The sequence below is a fragment of the Dermacentor silvarum genome, chromosome 5, assembly GCF_013339745.2.
Source record: "Dermacentor silvarum isolate Dsil-2018 chromosome 5, BIME_Dsil_1.4, whole genome shotgun sequence".
NCBI lineage: Eukaryota > Metazoa > Arthropoda > Arachnida > Ixodida > Ixodidae > Dermacentor > Dermacentor silvarum.
The window spans coordinates 70809397-70826272 of record NC_051158.1 but is presented as its reverse complement, the minus strand read 5'-3'; the positions used below and the strand labels follow the sequence as shown (position 1 = coordinate 70826272).

General features: G+C 48.3%; 1 protein-coding gene across 1 annotated transcript in view; it reads right to left on the bottom strand.

The window, feature by feature from the left end:
• The window catches only part of LOC119453482 (uncharacterized), a 36175-nt gene extending 19646 nt beyond the window's left edge, over positions 1-16529 (bottom strand). The window contains exon 1 of the mRNA XM_037715522.2: positions 16108-16529. The gene's annotated coding sequence lies outside the window, so the exon portion shown is untranslated. The remainder of the gene's footprint in view (positions 1-16107) is intronic.
• Between the last annotated feature and the right edge of the window lie 347 nt (positions 16530-16876).

The window sequence follows — 16876 nt, the reverse complement described above, 5'->3', positions numbered from 1 at the left end:
CCAGCTGGCTCCTCATTCAGGGGGAAATGGCAGGTGCACTGCGTTTTTGTGGGTGCAGCTTGTTTGTAATTCTTAGGTTGTCACCGACTATAGGGGTCTGTTTGGATCCCGTGAGATACTTCCAACTTCCATGTTCTTTATTGTTTGCGTCGTTTTATCAACGCTATACAATTAAGACAATAACTTACAGCATTGTTCAAGATTGCAATCATATGCAATCACATACAACATTGTGCAATTATAAAACATTAGTAACAGTCTGCTTCTAATTCATTTTTGTTATGCGATTTATATATATATATATATATATATATATATATATATATGTGTGTGTGTGTGTGTGTGTGTGTGTGTGTGTGTGTGTGTGTGTGTGTGTGTGTGTGTGTGTGTGTGTGTGTGTGTGTGTGTGTGTGTGTGTGTGTGTGTGTGTGTGTGTGTGTGTGTGTGTGTGTGTGTGTGTGTGTGTGTGTGTGTGTGTGTGTGTGTGTGTGTGTGTGTGTGTGTGTGTGTGTGTGTGTGTGTGTGTGTGTGTGTGTGTGCGCGTGCGTGTGTGCGTGCGTGCGTGCGTGCGTGCGTGCGTGCGTGCGTGCGTGCGTGCGTGCGTGCGTGCGTGCGTGCGTGTGCGTGTGTATTTTTTTACTTTCTTTAAATATTTTTTATAATTGAGCAATTGATCTAGTGATGATTCATCACCGACACCCTGGTCATACGACTTCCGCGCAGACTGCGTGGCTCGCTGCTCGCTACTATCTTTACTACCGCCGCCGTACAGGTTCCTAGCTGTCATCCAACGTGGATCAGGTAATACACGACGTGAGAAATAAAAACTACGGATTACTGGCTAAAAGAACCACGCAATGAAGTTGCCTACTCGAGCGAGGCGTACGCAAGGTAACTTATCTTATGGTCAATCATAATTAGGTTTGAAAGCAAACATTCGGGACTCCAACGAGCACGCAGCCAAGCATACCGAGCACGCAGCCGCAGTTCACCGCACGAAAACGGTTGTGAAACCAAGGCGTGTTTAAAAGAATTTCTGGAGTGGCAGTTCTCGCCACAAGCCGAGGTAAAGTCCGCGCTTGCCCTGACTTCACCTCTGAAAAAGTACTGCGCTAGCTGGAGTCCACTTTTGCTTTGTTAATTCAAAGGCTAGTGTAATTTGAAATTAATAATTCGTTGTTTCTAGCTAAAATAATTCATTTGGCTTAGTATTGAAGTTAAGATCTCTCAAAAAAAATTTTTTTTTTTGCCACGGCGTTCAGGTTTCCTCCTAAAACCAGTGACACAAAGAGAGACATTCAGAACAATCTGTACGGCGAAGTTTTGCGTCTTAGATACGAAGGAAGTGGAAAAAGAAAATCGCTTCTCATCGTGCCCCGAGTAAGATGGCGGTGGCCTGGCTTCCCTTTCAAGACGTCATCTCCACTCCAGAACTTTTTTTTTTTTAACTTCCTTGGGTTAAACTCGCAGCTTCGTTGCAAAGGCTGTTTATAGTCGGTGACAACCTAATAATTCAATGCAAGTTCCACCCACGAGAACGTATTGCCCCTGCCCTTCACCTCTGAAAGAGAACCAAGCCGCTCGCCGAGCCTAGCTTACTGACTTTGCTCTACTAAAGGAAATGCTATGATAACGGGAACATAAGCGCTTGCTGTTTCGAGATAAAATATCACTTTTGGATGAGCACTCATATCAGGATAAGCCATATAGTTTGCTAAGGCGGTCAGGTTGCATCATAAAACACAAAGGTAGATCTGCACAGCGAAAACAAACTATACAGGAAGAACCGTTTGATGCCACGGAAACAACCAACGCGAACTGGCTGGCGCATCTATACACGCTGTTTTTTGAGTTGGAGAACGTTTTATTCTTAGGTTGTCACTGACTACAGCGCTTACACAGCAGCCTGACTAGCTCCATCACCGTAATAACGTGCCGTTCTATTGTTCTATTACTGACATTGTCAGGGTGTATTAGACAAGCTCCTCAGATGACTGGACGTCGAGTTAGGAACGGCATTACATATGCATGTATCAAATAATGTAAATATTGTCACGGAGCGATGCATGCAGGCATGGATAAACGCCGTGCACGGCAGAGCGATTGTGTGGTACGTTTGCGGGTGTGGCTCCTTCAGCCATCTTGTTTTGCCTTTCTCTATAAATATTGTGTTTTCGTCTACCTCTCGCCTCCATCGCCATATGTAAATAAGCCCTTTTTGCCAAACGAACCCCAGGGAACTTTATATTTGACCTTGTTTAGAAATGAAAAAAATGTTCGATATTCGATTCGATATTCGAAGGTCGTTTTTTTTCCCTCTGATATTCGTATTAAATTAAATTCCGAAATTTCGCTATATGAACACCGCAAGGTATGAACTTGAAAGAGAGCACTGTCAGCTTGTTTTATTGCGATAGCAATTATATGGACACTCAAAAGCAGATTTCTGCCGTCGGCGTCGCCGTCGCCGTGAGGTTCCGTATGACGTCAATGGAGATGAAAGCGTCGCCGTGATGATAAGTGGTTCTTGAGGGAAAGGGAAAGGTTGGCGCTATCTTCTGCAGCCCTTGAGGGAGCACGGCTCAGCGCCGTGCGCCGAACGCTGTATGTGCGAGTGAAAGGGCGCGAGGGGCGCGCGCTTTCACGGGGAGTGAACGCACGGCGGAGAACAAACGCGCGTTCTGCGCCGTGCTCCCTTAAGGGCTGCAGAAGTAGGCGTCTCTTTCCTCCTTTACAATCACCATATATGTAGAGCAAACGCGCCTTCTTCCGACGCGCGAGAGGCCGTGAGGGAGGGGGGGAGGGGGGGAAGGGAGGCGACGTTTAGCTGCGGCACCAAGTGCCTATTTATACCAGAGGCTCCGGCAACAGTCACCAACGCCGCACGCATTTTGAGCGAACGCGGGCAAAACGCCGACGGCGTCGACAACAGTTCTGCGTGTTGCCGGTGCTGCTGCATGTCCAAGTTTATACAGCTGATAAAGCTAATATCATTACTACGTATAGCTCTCTACAAATTTGCTATCGCAATTGATGCTTCGCCTTTCAGGTAAAACTGCGACAACTTTTTACTAGTGCAATTGTATTGGTTTATTGACCCTTTTCGCGGAGCAATTTGTTCCCGAGAAACGAGATGGCGCTTTCGGCGGCGGTCCATACGTTGCCTCAGCGAAAGCGCACGAATACGAAACCATTACCGTTTCTGCCCCGTTTCTGTGCGATCAGCAACTGGGTTTTCTATCACGCAATGTGCTGAATTCATGCTGCAAAATGTGAAGCGGTGGATTGAAGACGTGTGCAGTATTAGGGTGCAAAAATAGTGACTGGCATATTAAGGAATGGAATGAATACGTGTGACCAAGTTCACGGACCATTGCGTATACATGCGGACAGCCTCTCTATCCGGCCCTTCTCCAAGTGCGACTTGTGGATAAAAAAAAAATAACTTATCCACCAGCGTAGTATCGCTAACCTCCACAGAAAAGACTTCAACCCCGGAACGTCGGCAGGTGTGCGTACCGCTCGTTATCTCTTTCCGTATACCGCGCCCATTGGGCATGGTTAGCCTTCTATCAATGGTTTTAAAAGCCTCTTTCGACACCTTCCGCGCCGCTCACGGACACACCTGCGCCATCGGACGTGAAAGAGGAGAAACTATATTTTTGTTTTCTAAGCAGTTCGCTATTTTCCCGCCAAGCGGTGATTTTAAACGCGCTCCGAAGTTTCGCGATCGTCAAAGCAGAACGCAAAAATGTCCGGCTCCGGAAACGGCGCGCGCGCTTCGGAAGATCGCAGATATCGCGATTGCGCTGCCTCTGCGGCTGATCTTATCAATACATCGAATAGTAGCGAGTCAGAGGACACTGACTTTTCGCAGGACTTTGAGACTAAAAGAGACGACGACGCAAACCAGCCCGGAACATCGGCGGCCGCAGCCCGGCACGCCCAACTGTGGTGCTTGCAGTTAAATTTTTGTAGCGAAATACCTGTTCAATGAAAAATTTTGCTTTTTTTTAGATAGTGCCTAATAGACGGCAATACATTCTGTATTCTCATAATTTTCGTAACATTTTTTTCTTAGTAGATACAATGGTATCTTTACAAACTTCGTCCAATTTTATCGCACAATCTTTATTTTAACAATTTATATATTTTTTATGGCATACATCTCGTTAATAAAACTTTTATGTGTGAAAGGTGCATTCATTTTGCCTTCTGTTTATGTATTACATTAAATATTGAGTGCAGTAGTTTCTTCATAAAAAAACATCTGCCGTAACATACAAAAAGCACCTATTTTCCCCATGCATGGCAGCTAGGGAAAGAGTTAAACAATTACAAAGGGAATAGAGCCGCTTCCTGGCATATAAGTTTCGCCCACGTTATCTCCACATATCTACGCCAACTCGCACGCAAGCTTACGCACACTCTATCGCCAACATATTAAAGCCCAAACCGCGTGAGAGCGATTTTGTGCGCGACGGCGACGAGCGACGAAACGGGTCGTCGCGCGAACAGATCGCTCGTTCTGGTCGCTCGATCCCTCGGTTCTGGAAATCTAGAATTCGTCGCTCGTCGCCCGGAAGTGCTATGAGCGACTAACCAATAGCGCGAAGCCGGAACAGGATGTGCATCAGCCGAGTACTACCCACTGTCGCACGGGAACGAGCGAACGACTTAATTTTGATAACGTGCAAGGATAAGAACCTATAGTGCAAGATCTTTAGAAATAGTTATGCTGCTCTTTACAGTAAACACATCAACTTAAATTAATAAAGCACGCGTCACGCCAGTTCCGGCGCGTATTTGCTGCCCCCATACCGGCAACACCGGGGAGGCGTACGTCGCTCAAAGTCGTCGCTCGCATGCGGTACGACTTGTAGACAACGAGCGAACACGACAGCCAACTCCATCGCGTCGCTTGTCGCTGTCGCGTGCGTGCGGTTTATACTTAAGAATATGTGAACGGGCGCACACGTGAATCAGTGCGCCAAAGCATCGCGTACAAAAATGACTGTTGATTTACCATTGATGTATTGGTGGGTAATTGTTGAATCAACGGACCTTCAACAAAATCTCAAAAGTCATTGAGTTCGCTCAACAGTTGCACAATGATATTACCATTGAGAGCTACTCACTAAATAATTTATTTGGGTAATTTGTGTTGATTTTTCGTAGTTGTTCTTTTGTTGTGTAGCAGTTGAGTCCAGCATATAATAATTAGTACGCGCATATGGAGGCGACATTTGAAAACTTTATTAAGAGGCATTCTTCGCCTAGTTATTGTCACTTTGCGGTAGGTAGGTAGGTTCTCGTTTCGACTCGCTTTCATAAAAAGTTACAGTGGCTTAGCTCGGCTATGCCAGGATATACGTAGCGTTAGCAAAGGTTCAGCTGATTATGCTTAGCTTTCCTGGTTGTCTAGATTGTCACAGTATATTCAGTCGATCGGCGAGCCTTGACGTCATCGACGGCGTTTTGTTGTTGCTGTAGGGGTGGTCGGGCACGTCGCTCAGCCTCCTGGCGACGCCACTTTGCTAGACGTTCGTCCCTTTGCTCCAGTGTATCCGCAGCACGTTTAGCCTTCTTCTGTTCATTCCTCCTACGCTCAACCGCTAATTGCCAGGCAACTACTTCGGGATCCGATGAGTCAAGCTTCTCCGTTCTTCTGCGCTGTTGAGCAGCATTTGCGCTCTCCTCCATGGCTATACCACACTGGCAAACGCCAGTCAGAAGCGCAGCGGCTCCAGCGTAGATTCAGACGGCGACTGCACAGCGAGCGCGCGCCGGCGCCAGTGCGTCTACCACGGCTACGACGTCACTCCTCTGGAATGCGCAGACCGGCGGCGGTGAGTCGCGCGCGGCGGCGGCGGAGTGCGCGAGAGGTGCCGGCTCCGGTGGCTCCGGTGCGCAAGCCGTGTGACATCACTGATCCTTGCGCATGCGCAGCACGGCTCTTGATGTGCCGCGCGAAACGGGCTTGGCTAGGCTAGTGTAGCTAACGCTACAAAAAGAAAACAATGTGTGACCCACGGTGGCATCGAACGTTGGCCGTCGAGCACAGCGGCCCGGTGCTCTAACCTTTAGGCCACGAGCGCACGCATACGTCTCTCGTTCCAAAGCCAGCCTTTGAAACGCTCGGCGCGCGCGCCCCATGTCACTTCCTCGTCTTCTTGCGACAGCTCATATGGGTGACAGCGACTACACCGACAGCACACGAATGGTCGAAGTTGAATGTTTCGTGACGGTCCACAGGAGTAAGCGAGTTACTAGCGATAATACATATTTGCTACAAGCTATTACAAAGTACAGAACAGCCACGTTCCAAGCCTTGTGTGCAGCTATAGACTAAATATATTGCAACCAGTGTTGTACACGTTCCTCTAAACTTGGAACGAAAGCTCGTTCCTCGTTCCTTCCCAATCTTGGAACGAGTTCCCGTTACAAGTTCCTTTAATGCGAAAGGAACGCGTTCCAGATACACTTCGAACATTGGAACGTGTCGTTACATTAACGTTGCATTTGATTTTTTAATTAAAATATAGTGTCGCATAATCCTGAGGCAAAATAAAGTGAGCAATTTCAAATTCACATCGACTATATATATATATATATATATATATATATATATATATATATATATATATATTATACGAAATTGAACATCGCCAGCGGTAGATTATCTGGAGATAAATAGAATCCAAAGAAACGCTCCCAGACAAATTTTTTGAGGGAGAACCGGACATACTCCAGACATGTCTAACTGCAACTTTGGTGCTCGTCGATTACAAGTGCAACACATATGGAACTTTCGACTTCGGTCTTCAAATACGCAGTCAGGATACTGCGCTTCAGATCTACAAATAGAAAGTTACACGCACCAGTATCCTCCTGAGACCCGAACACCACAACGGAACATAATCGCTCTTCAAGGCGATTTTTATTGTCTACTGTGATGTCTTGAACTTGAAAAACGAGTTTTAAAATTTGAATACCACGGATAGATGGCAAAAGCTCCGCCTCCATGTACGTGAAAAAAAAAATGACTATCTCCACCATCTCCTCATGTTAGCTGTGGTAAAAACTGCATTTCATTGTTTAAACGCTGAGATGAAGATGGAACTACGTGTAATACATTGCCATGTTGCTGGCGCATCCGGTCTTTTCACGCAATCTTGGTGACTTCTAAACACGCCTCGAGGTTGCTTTCGGCCGTCTGGGACGACACAGAGGTCTAGACCAATTTATTGTCCAATTTCTCGAAAGCGGATGACAAGAATATAAGTAAACCACTTCTTTACAGTTACATATGCTCACTCGTCAGTTACACAGTTCACTCTGAGTGTAACTCAGAGTGAACATTTTGCGTAACCACTTCCGAGTGAATTTTGAAAAAAAAAAAAAAGTTGAAGCCAATGTGCAATGTGCAATGCAATGTAGAAGGGGTCTTATGAGGATATAATTAAATTTCTTGCACAAGAAACCGCATCCAACAGAACAATACATAGGCGTTTAATGAATGCTAATTCAATATTGCAGTGTCAGTGGGAAAAAATGTCCAAATATATATTCGCAATTAAGTATAGACCCTTGTTTGAACTCTGCAAGAGTTACATTTCGATGTTGGTGTCCAACAGGCCGGCATGGAGGAAAGAAACTATAGGAGGGAGCGTCACGTGACAATATTGAAGCCTAGCCATAAAAAAAAACTATATAACAGAAAGCTCACGAAAGAAAATGCACCATAGTCACGCGACAGGCAAGCGGTAGTTCTTTGCGCCTCACACGGTCGCCCATCCGCCCTGCATGATGTGCTGCGTACGTACGTGCGTCTATTCAATGCTGTGGAACGTTTACAGAAGGAACGCCGTTCCCTCTGCCGTTGCTTCATAAACCTAACGAGATACCGTTACAGTTCCACCGAACCTTAACGGAACGGCGGCGTTCCTCCGTTCCCCCTAGAAGGAACTAGTTCCAGGAACGCCGTTCCGTACAACACTGATTGCAACTCATCACACCTGCGAGCGAATAGGCAGAAAATAATCAGGTAATGACCGCACCGATGGACAGGGGGGTAACCACCCTGGTCAGAAAAGGCCTCGTCGCCGTACGACACGATATACGGGGAGTCAACCTGGATCACCTGTTCATAGAAATCATCCCACAAAGGCATCGCAAAGATCGCATATTCATCCTTAACTTATATAGCAACCCGTCCAAAACGAGAGAGAGATTCTTGCTACTGTTCAAGAAAGCCACCACCCTCGCGGGCCCACACCCGCTCCTGATAGGCTGGGCACTTCAACGCCCCGCACCCGGCGTGGGGCTATGGCCACGCCACGGTCAAGGGCAAGCTCCTCTGGCAAGACTCACAAGACCTAGGCCTCACGATCATCACGGACCTCAGCACTCCCACAAGGATGGGCAACTCGGTATCCCCAGACCCCACACCGGACCTCACCATGGTCAAAAACATCGAGAACGCAGAGTGGCAAAATACGACAACCGACCTGGGCAGCGACCACATGATTATAGAAATCAAAATCCCGACCCTCGGGGGGGGGGGGGGGGGGGGGGGATTTGGCACTGACCAGAAGCTTCGTACTCACGGAGTGGGACAAGTTCCGCAGATAGAGAGACGCGGCCCAAAACGACGAGTGGATCACCGACATCGACTCATGGACCGCAGAACTGATCAATGACGTCGTAAGAGCCACACAGACTATCACCACCGAGATCCAAACCGAGAAGATGGACAGCCGCCTAGCCCACCTCATCGAGGCCAAAACTTCCATCCTAAACCGGTGGAAAGGCCATGGCGACTCAACCGCAAGCTAAGGAAAAAAGTCGCCGATCTCAACCGAGAGATCGAAGAGCACTGTAAAACGCTGAGCAGGCAACAATGGGACGAGGTCTGCAACGCCGCGGACGGCCAACTTCACAACGGCCAGACGTGGAAGCTCCTCAAGCACCTCCTAGATGAAACCAAGAGTAAATCCAACCAACGAGACAACCTGCACAGGCTCCTCTACACGGAGATAAACGCAACGGACCGAAACAGCGTCATCCAAAAACTGAGAAACAAATACCTACCTCAAAAATTCACAGTCCAGCAACGGGACTATCGGGGTCCCGAACCGCGCCCTAGACGAACCCTTCAGCATGGCCGAAATCAGAACGGCGCAGCACGGACTCAACGGCAAATCCGCGCCGGGGCCAGACAGAATCACAAATAAATCCTTAAGAAACCTAGATGACAAGTCCATCGACAAGCTAACCGAGTTCATCAACGGTTGCTGGAAAGAAGGCAATATCCCACTCCAATGGAAGACTTCCAAGGTCATCCTCATTCCCAAACCCGGAAAGCCCCCGAGCCTCGATAACCTAAGACCGATCTCGCTGACGTCTTGCGTCGGGAAGGTCATCGAACACGCCTTCCTCAACCCCATAAACGCACACCTCGAGGAGACACACGCATATCCACACACCATGATTGGTTTCCGCGCTCACCTCTCCACACAGGACGCAATGCTACAGCACAAGGAACATATCCTAGACGACCGAACCCGAGGCACCAAGGCGATCCTCGGCCTCGATCTAGAAAAAGCGTTCGACAACATGGCGCACTCAGCCATCCTAGACCAAATCTCAAACCTGAACCTGGGCGTCCGAGCACACAACTACGTCAGAGACTTCCTCACGGACCGAAAAGCCACGCTCACTTGCCGCAGACATGGAAACGGAAGAACTGAACATGGGCAGCGAGGGAACGCCGCAGGGCTCGGTCATATCCCCCCCTGCTCTTCAACCTCGTGATGCTCGACCTCCCGCGGAAGCTACAGAAGTGCATGGCGTCCTACCATACCATCTACGCGGATGACATCACGATCTTGACTAGTAACAGAAGCGACGGCCAAATAGAGATCAAACTCCAAGAATCCGTCCGCTAAGGTAGAACAGTTCCTCGCGGGGACGGGCCTACGATTATCCCCCGGAAAGTCGGAACTCTTGCTATACCGTCCCACCCTCAAGGGCAGACCGCCCAAGGGATACGGCGGACCGACACAACACGAAGAAATCAAAAATCCACACACAGGAAGGGATCAAAATCCCAAAGGTGCGCAAGATCAAGGTCCTAGGTATGCTCATCGAAACGAACGGAGTTAATGGCGAGACTGTCAACAAACTAACGACCAAGGTCAGCAACGCCATGCGCCTAATCCGGCGGATCACAAACGGAAGAAATGGCATGAGAGAGGAAAGCGCCATCAGGCTCATCCACGCTTTCGCCATCAGCCATATTGCCTACGTGACGGCCTTTCACAACTGGTCAACTATAGCGAAAGAAACAAGATTACCGTGCTCATCCGAAGGACGTTTAAGCTTGCCCTCGGCGTCCCGGACTCCGCCAGTACGGAACTCCTCCTCGAGCTAGGACTGCACACCACGCTCGAGGAGATCGCCGAAGCACAACGCATATCTCATCTCGAAAGACTAACAGAGACCGACACGGGCCGATACATCCTCGATCGACTGGGCATCACGTACCACAAACAACACGGACACAAAGCGCAAATACCCAAGGAAATCCGAGAAACCATTCACGTTGCAGCCATCCCTCAGGAACGTCCACCCTGACTTCAACAAAGGTCGCAGACTAGCAAGAGCCAAAACCCTCCTCCGATCGTACGGAAGGGAAACCGACGCGCGCTTCGTTGACGCCGCGGAACACCCCCATGGCAGACGCTTCACTGTAGCAGTAATAGACACCATAGACACCAACTCCAAAACTGACAACGCGTGTAGCGTCAAAACCCAACATGCAGAGGAAGAGGTAGTCATTGCCCTGGCCCTCTCCAATCCGGATTGCAACACCGTCCTGAGCGACTCCCAGGCGGCGGTGAGAAACTTTGCCAAAGGACGCATTTTCTCCTAAAGCCATCAACATTTTTAAGAGAATACGCACCCCCAAGGACCACCCGAGTCGTATCGTATGGTTCCCCGCCCACGTCAACACGGGTACCCAGGCACTCCCGAACCTCAACGAGGTAGCCCACCGCAGAGCGCGAGAGCTGGCGGACCGCGCCCGGCCCGCCTCTCGGGAAGAGAGAGAGAGAGAGAAAGCACTTTATTTGCACCCGTCAGAGAGTATGGGTGATCGGGGTGAGACGCAGCTCCCCCTTTCACCGTCTACCTCCCCCCTAACGTCGGCCGGAATCAGTTGGCTTCCGGCGGCGGCTTGGGCTTGACAGATGGCTTGTTTTTGGGCTTGTTCTTCCTGGCTATGAAGGGAGGATTCCCATGACTCTTTGTTCCCATGTAGACCGTTTAGCGCTGGGCAAGCCCAGAGCATGTGATTTAGGGTCGCTATGCCTTCACAGTTTTTTGCATTTCGAAGAGTGCACCTCAGGATGCCATTTGTGTAGGATATACGGGTTTGGGAAGGTACCCGTCTGCAGTTTTCGCCAGATTACTTCTTCTTTCTTTGTGAGAGATCTATGGGGGGGAGGAAGGGTTCTCCTGCCCATTCTATATAGTGTTGTAGAATTTCTCTGTATGTGGTTAAGTCTCGCTTTTTGGACAGGGATCGAGTAGTATGCCTGCGCTATGGCCCGGTGTGTAAGTCCTCGGGCGACCTCGTTGGCGATCTCGCTCCCTGTGAGTCCACTATGAGCGGGCGCCAATATTATTCTAATTAGGTCATAACCGCCATCCCCAAAGAAATTGCCAACAGGTTAAGAATACCCCCAATCCCAAGAAACATGCACAATACACAAATACACAACGAGGAACGCAGGAGAAGCAGAGTCCAAAGACTCCAAAGCTCCATCCTCCAAAAACAAGGAGTAGTGTACACCGATGCGGCAGAGGACCCAGAAGGGCACTACGCTGCAGTAGTCGTGAGCGACAAAGGCGAGCTAATCTCGAGCTGTAGCGTGAGACACTCTTCACCAGAGGAAGCAGAGATGGCGGCGATTGCCCTAGCAATCACAAACCCATCAACCAGAATAATCATCACCGATTCTAAAACTGCAATCAAAGCCTATGACACTGGTAAAGTGTCCAAAGAGGCTGCCAAAATTCTGCAAGCTGGCAAGGAGAACGTACCCAATGACCTAATTAGAATAATATGGGCCTCTCTGGAAGACCCTCGAACCGAACGAGACAGACTGACCACATACAACGCCATTACAAAGATGTACCAACAAGCCAGAAGAGCATTCCCACCACCACACAAAGACCTAAACAGGGCACAAGCAGTGACCCTACGTCAACTGCAAACAAAAACCTTCCCGAACCCGTTTCACCTCAAACGGATATTCCCCGAAGTACACAAAGAGACACATGCAAGATATGCAAACAGGAAACAGCTACACTCAAACACAAGCTATGGGAATGTAACGCCCTACACAAAAACGAATTTAACTTCGAGACCCTATCGCTGAGGTGGGCCGCCGCTCTGCGCAGCTCCGACCTCGGCGACCAACTCTGGGCTGTCCAGCAGGCCCGCGAGGCGGCGCTGAGACAAGATCTCGACGTCCCGTCGTGGGAGACCTGAGCCCGGTCGTCAAAACTGCAGGACAATTCAATAAAGTTATTACCATCCACCATGACCGCACCGACGAACTTCACTGAGTGAGAAACGCGACAAACACATGCTTCAATGTATTTGCCAAATAAATAACGACAAGCAAAACACACTGATCCTGATTCAATTGATAAGCGGAAGCTTGGATAGCTTGGAATACACCTTTAGCCTCGTTTTTAGAACAAGCACCATATACGCTGCTCGCGCCGTTTGGACAAAGCTTAGTGAGCTTCGAAATCGCTTTTACATGTCCTCTGAAGCTGTCGCCAAAGCTTCGTGTCGACCACCCAGTCGGCGTCTGCGACATCTTCCGAAACAGAGGTTTCCTGAGCCGCACCGGGCGTCATGTACAGCCATTGTAAACACGGAGGCAACGGAGGCAGCTGAGGCAAGCAATGGACGCGTCACCACGTGATCAAACGTGGCAGCGCCCACGGGATCACCGCTAAAAGGGTCAATAAAAGCAATTCTATTTTACTGCGAACCGCAGTTATGAGCTATAAATATGTCCCTCCGGCCGCTTGCGAGAATTTCGAACGATACGAACTGTGCGGTGGTGTGGGGAAGCGAATGTCGGTTTGCAGTGTATGGTTATTTCTGTTGACAAAATCAGCCTAAAATATGTTTGCTAAAGAAGACATATAATCCTGTTCTGTTAGTATCCAAACCTCTTACATTTCCGCTAACATTTTCTTTTTGCAAAAGTAATACACACACTTGAGACATAACAACCGTTCTGCAGGATAGGACATACGGAGCTGGAAGAGTAGTGGCGGCATGCGCAAATCACAGCAGTTGTTTTCATGGCAATTTTCTGGGGACTGATCCAGTAACGGTGTGAGGACGGACAGAACACTTGTTTGTCTTACCTATAAGTATTAGTGTACGCGGTTTTCCAAGTTATGGTCACCTGTGCTGTTATTATTAGTGTATCAATAAACTTCCCTTTGTTACTCTTTCGAAGTTTGATTGTGTGTGTGCGTGCGTGCGTGTTTGCGTGTGCATGTGTGCGTGTGGAGCTTTCGGGTCGTATTTTCATTTCCGTTGTATCTTTTGAGAGCTGTGTTTCCGCGTTTCTTGTCACGTCGTTGTCGCAAATTGTTTACCTGTGTATTTTTTTATGTGTTCCGTTCCCAGTCTATATTAAACTTCTCTTCATCCTATACAACGCGCCGGCCTCGTATCTTCCAGGTCGCGTGCATAAGATACAGTGCATTGAACTGTTCTTGGAATTTATTGGTCTGTGAAACAACATATATTTAATGCGATAGCATTACAGGCGGTCCTCACACACATTGCAGGTATCCGTCTGACGAAATATGTGGGCTGATCTCGAAGGCAGAGCAGTCTAACACAGCATCTCAAAGCACTAGCTGTCACAAGGGAATAATGAGATAAATTGGCCCGTGAATGATTAGATCATATGACTGCTGTGCCGAAGACAGAGGTCCGATCCCACCATCGGTATCGCATTTCTTCATAGCAATATAGTGAGACTTCACCCACTTTGGGGGTATCTAACCGAAAATAGCAGCATAGATATACGTTGTATATACGTCCATTATTGTCATACTGAAACCACGTGGCAACCCCTCAACAGAGGGACGCCGATACGCGCTTCTAGAATAACGTAACTATGACGAGTATCCCGTGAAACGGTTTATCCAGGGGACATGTTCAACCCTTCCTCTCCCGCATCTGCAGGCACCCCGGTCAAGACGCGAGTTTTTCAAGCGAAGCTATTTTCGCCTACTTTAGCCGGGATTGGCGTGGCCCTTGTTGCTGGGTCAGTCGCTATCTCGGCGCGGGTATATTTGTGGATAAACCTCGCTATAACGAAGTCGGTAAAATGGATACTTCACTTCGTTATATCGAAATTTCGTTAATGAAAATTCGACCTCACACATGCAAGTAAGTACAGTCGCTGACGTATTTTTCTCACCCGGAAGGGGCCGTAATAAAATTTGCGAATTATCGGCTAATCGGAAAAGAAACGAATATCAACTACAACGACTTTTAATTTTGTGGAATTCGAGAGTCGGCATGCCGGGTGGACGATATAGTATCTTCTCATCGGCGGCACAAAGCGAAGCCTGCGAAGCTTTCGATCGCATCCACTCTGTCGCCGCGGTTAAGTCGCCCGCAGAAGAAGGTTATTTCAAGAAACCGGGTATAATTCAACCACTTCACCATCTGCGCCCGCGGCAGTTTACATTTATTGCCTCTGTGTATTACACGCGGCGGCAGCGAAATTTCGTTATATTGAAATCGCTATAAACACGGCTCACAGATATACCTCTAAAGCCCACCGATCTGTTAATGAAATGGTGAATTATATTTCACGAATTCTTTGATAGAAATGAAACCAGGCGGTCTTAATCCCGATGCCCGACATTACGACGCCTACTATAGAACCTGTGTGTTGCTTCGGCAATATTATATATATGGTTCGCTAATTACTATCGTACATGTGCGGTCCTGTGTCATAAATTTCTCTTACTGAAGTCTGAATTATCCTTGTCGCATTTTTTTATGCAAAGCTTGTTTGCGTAGAGCGCTTTGTTAATTTATGACGTAACCTTATTATTCTAAATGAACGCGATTTCGCGACAGTCAAATTTCCGCCGGATGGCGAGTCGCTTATAAATGTTAGCGCGAAGAACTCTTGCTTCGATCTCTACAATAAGACAACACACAAGCCGCGAGTCCTCCCATTCGGCAAAATTTGTTGCATAAAAATTATTTCGAAACGCAAGACTGGGATAAAATATGGCGAGTGTCCAGCTCGCGTATAAAAGAAAATCAGTCTTCGAGGGTAATTGCGTGCCTTATACTACAAGTCTGTAACCACGTGCACAAGCATATGTTAAAAGCAAATTCCAACTGTCAGCCGCGTGCATGCAAGAGTCCATAGCGAGTTTCACGTAGAGTCGGCAGTAACCCAACCTTTTCGTAACCATATCCAGCGCTTAAAAAACGCCGACTGGCAATCAAACTGCTCCGTTTCAACATACACGAACTCTGTAAGCAAGAAAAAAACGGTCTGGAGATAAGCGATGCATGCATAGAGAGAAACTGTCTTGGTTGTTCGACCGAAGCGAAAGAGAGAGAGAGAGAGAGAAGCCTCGCTTAATCGATGCGATACGACGAAAAAGTATTCCGAGCGAACCAGAGACTGCTCGCTTTTTTTCCTTCCTCGACACGATGCAATACGGCTATCGAAACACACGCGGCACGCACGATAATACGAAAGCACTACTGTCCTACGAGTGGTACGAAAGCAAAAAAGAAACTGGAAAGGACGAAACCGCGGAATGCGACAGAGCGCTCCGGCATCTAATGATATTCAAGCGCGTGCACCTGTCACACGGGGAAAGAGTCGCGCTGGAGCGAAGACGCGCGCGCGAACTCGGCGTATATTTTCAAACAGTTTTCGCGAGACGACGAGCGTACAAACGCTTCTCCGGCCTGGTCGACGAGCGGGAGACACGCGTTGTATACGAGAGTTTTGTCCTCACCTTCGACCAGTGAACTCCTTTGCTTTCCTTCGCGGTGATGATTGTAGCTACAACTCCTGGCAGACGACACGGCGCAGAGGGGTAGCGTTGGTTAGGCCTAGCGATGCGGAATGACGTTTCGCTCTCGCTGTTTTGTTTTTACTCTTCCTCACGCGCGTCCCTTTCCTCGCCCGGAAACTTCAGTGAAGTTTTCGTGGCGGCCGGTCAGAGACGGGCGAGAAGGCGAGACGTGAGCGGCGGAGAGACTAAAAGCAACTCGGCTTGCCAAACCACTCGGAAATGCGAGAAAAACAAAACAGAAACACTACGGCGGCACTGCCGCGTTCCGCCCACCGGCAGCTTTTCATCTGAGTCCGGCTACTGTGCATCGTTTTCACTCGCGATGCGCGCGTTCTAATAAAATATATATCAGTGCCTCACACTACTACAGCTTCACTGTCTCCAACTCGAAAGTTTAAGTGGAATATGCAGTATTCGACTAACTGCCCGCTTCATTTTGTTAAGCAGTTCCCGCCTCCAAAAAGTGTCGTCTGCTGCAAGCGAGCGTTGCAGGGTTGCCGGATTGCAAAAAGCTGCGATTTTGTTCTTAGAGAAATGAGATACGTAAAAAGCAGATTTCCCTTCAGAAAAAGCAATATTTTAGTCTGTATCTTAACGTTCCAGCGCAACTAAAACACGTCGAACAGCTGTCGTAAAATTGAAGAGAAAGCTCAAAACAAAAAATAACCTCGGACATGTTGGCGCTTGAACGGCTTGACGTCACATCTGT